This window comes from Arachis ipaensis, chromosome B05, assembly GCF_000816755.2.
Source record: "Arachis ipaensis cultivar K30076 chromosome B05, Araip1.1, whole genome shotgun sequence".
NCBI classification, from domain to species: Eukaryota; Viridiplantae; Streptophyta; class Magnoliopsida; order Fabales; family Fabaceae; genus Arachis; species Arachis ipaensis.
The window spans coordinates 12,760,308-12,763,787 of NC_029789.2; positions in this window are offsets into that span (position 1 = coordinate 12,760,308).

The window sequence follows — 3,480 nt, forward strand, 5'->3', positions numbered from 1 at the left end:
ACTCGCAATCTACAACTGCAAGAGACTAGTGGGGTGGCCTCGCCTTCCAAGTCGGACTCAGGCGCCTCCATAAAGATTACACCCGATCCAGTTCATCGGTTGATTTTCTCCAACTCGGAGAAACAAGTGCCTCCTCCTTCAAAACAAGCAAACCATCCGCCTGCTTCAAACCCTGAGCCAGCCCCCAAGAAGCGCAAGACATTGAGCTCGGGCATTTACGAACAGGGATTTGATGCCTTATCATAGAGTGAGAAGCACATCCTTCCTCATAGTATTATAAGTATGGATGATGTTGCTATAGAATCTCACCTCCTGAGGAGAGGTTCAGACGGCTGGGCTTTACGTGGCCTTGTTGAAGGAGCTGAAGAAGACCCCCTTAGGCGCCATTCAGAGCACTCTGTCCAACTTGCAAGCTGAGGTGGCATCTTTGAGGGAGACGAAGAAAGAGTTGGAGGCTAAGAAGGAGACCCTGGTGTCCGATCTGTCTAAAGCCCGGGAAAAGGTCAAGCATGTAAATCATGTTGCTTGTATGCGAAGTTTGTATTCGTAGGTTTTGATGAATGACAAACCAACAAACGACATGAAAGACAAACCAACAAACAACTTGAATGAACAAGCATATTGAAAATGTTTTCTTGTAACACTTTGTAAATTGGAGTGTGATCTCCAAGGTTGAGTCAAGAGTTATAAACACTATAGTCGGTGAGGATATGAGTGATTAATCTTGAGGTAGATTGAAGTATTTGAAGATTATAAACAATGGAGGATCAACAAATTGAAGATTTTTTTTAACATCAAGTCATTTTTTATTGCTTTATGTTTATTTGATTATATGAATTGTTAAACTAACTCATAGTAAGCTAAGGATTTCTTTTATGGTTTAAATACTTTGATATTTTCTTCATAATTTTGTTTAATGATTAATGCTTGTATGCTTATCTGGTGAATAACTCAAAATAGGCTTGGTACCCCTATTTTAAGTTAATGTGCATGCTTTAATATATTTCACTTATTTAGGGGGAATTATGCATGCTTGTTTTATATATAAAAAGAGGAAATCAAATTTTTTTTGAAAGGGGGAATATCTCATCCTTGAAATTAATAGAGAAATTGAACTTAAAAAAATTCATTGTTTTATGCATGCTTCTATGACACATTTCCCCCTCTTGAGTAATTGTGCATAGGTTCTACAAAGCAATCCAAGGTAGCTTTGGCCATGGTTGAGGGCTTAAAAAAGAAATCCGAGGAGAGTTACACCAAGGTCTTCGGGGAACAACTTGACTTGGTGGACGAGATTTCTAAGGCAAGGGTTAACTACAAGGATTTAGAGGATAGTGTTGCTGAGGGGATGGACGAGCTGGTGGAGAATTTGAAGGCTCAATTTCGGGTTCTTACTCCCGAGATTGACCTTTCTCCGATCTCTGCTGATAATATTATGGTGGATGAAAAAATAGTCCCTGCCCCAGAGGAAGACGAGGATACTCCTAGGTCCGACCTTAAAGCGTCGGGTTCGCAGTCTGAGGGAGCTTCTCAGGGACTTGTTCAAACGGATAATGAGGCTACCCCATCCCCGCCTAAAGAACAACCTCCTGCCTCTGATTCAATTCCATTCTCTTCTGCTCGGCCCGAGGATGTTATTACTGGCAAGAAGCTCCATCCTTATTAATTTTTTTATGTGTATGGCCCGACCTGTGGGTCTTTGTGGTAGTCGGTTTTGAACAATCCTTAGTTGTAGTTTTTAAACAACTTGAGAACCTTTGCTAATAACCTTTCTTCATTTTGATAATGATTTTAGGTTTTAAGTGATTGCTTACCTTTTTGGAATATATCTTAGCCTATACAGTCGTTTAGTTGGAAAATTTGCTTCGACAACTTTTAATGTTGTTTTTTCGCTAAGTTAAAAGCGATGTCGGCGAAATAGATTAGGGTTCCGACTTAATTGTTGAGGTCTGTTAAAAAATTTCTTATATAACTTCTCACACTAATTTCTACCTCGTCGCTTCATCTTGTTGACCATTCTAGGTCGGTCAATGATTTTCGCAGTTTTTCAAGCTTAAGCAAATGCGTTGGTATAGGGAACCTTAAAGAAAAAGTGGATTTATCATTGATAAATAAAAAATGCCTTACATAAATTTGCTACTAAGGATTTTTTATACCCTTAGCCATTGTTATGGTGCCTTATTAAAACCCCCTTCAGAAAAAAAAATTATTTTCGAAAAAAAATAATGAAGTCGGAAAAAAGAGTACACCAGGGAACAAGGTGCGCTTCCTAACTGTAGTACTTCTTCAAATTACACGCGTGCCATGACCTTGGGAGTTCCTTCCCTTGTAAGTCGGATACTTTGTAGTAACATTTTTCTAAGACTTCAACAATCTTGTAAGGTCCTTTCCAGTTTTCAGCTAGCTTTCCATCACCCAACTTCTGAATTATGATATCATTTCGGATCAGTATAAGGTCGTTCGTGGTAAAGCTTCTTTTGATTACCTTTTTAATGTACTTTAGAGTCATCCTTTGTTTTAGTGCTTCTTCTTTGATCCGAGCTTGTTCTCGGACTTCGGGGAGGAGGTCGAATTCTTTCTTTTGTGCTTAGATGTTAACCTCTTCATTGTAGAATATAACCCTTGGAAATTCTTCAACGATCTCAACTGGAATCATGGCTTATACACCATAAGCAAGTCGAAAAGGTGACTCCCCTGTTGTGGAATGAGGAGTTGTTCGATATGTTCATAAGACCTGAGGAAGCTCATCTGCCCATGCTCCCTTTGCCTCTTGTAGTCGGCGCTTCAACCCAACCAGTATAACTTTATTTGTAGCTTCAACTTGTCCATTGGTCTGAGGGTGTTCTACTGATGTGAATTGGTGCTTTATCTTGAGTTTGGCCACCAAGTTCCTGAAGGTCGAGTCGGCAAATTGAGTTTCATTGTCTATGGTGATGGAGTGAGAAACTCCAAACCTTTTAACAATGTTCTTGTAGAGAAATTTTCTACTTCACTGGGCTGTGATGGTCGCTAATGGTTCCGCCTTAATCCATTTAGTAAAATAGTCAATTCCTACTATGAGGTATTTTACTTGTCCTGGAGCTTGACGGAATGGTCCGAGAAGATTAAGACCTCATTTTGCGAATGGCCATGATGAGGTGACGTTGATGAGCTCTTCAGGAGGTGTGACATGGAGGTTGGCCAAACTCGACCGCTCCTCTTTGCAAAGTCGGCCAAAAGAAGCCGGTTTGGATCATCTTCTTGGCTAGTGATCAGGCTCCTTAGTGGTTCTCACATATGCCATTGTGTACTTTCTCTAGGACCTCTTTGGTGTTAATGGTCGGGACACACTTTAATAAAGGTGTTGATATCCCTCTTTTGTATAAAATATTTTGGACCAAGGAGTAATTTTGTGCTTCCCTTATGAGTATTCGTGCTTCTTTTTCATCCTCAGGAATGATATCGAATTTAAGATAGTTGACTATAGGAGTCATCCATCCT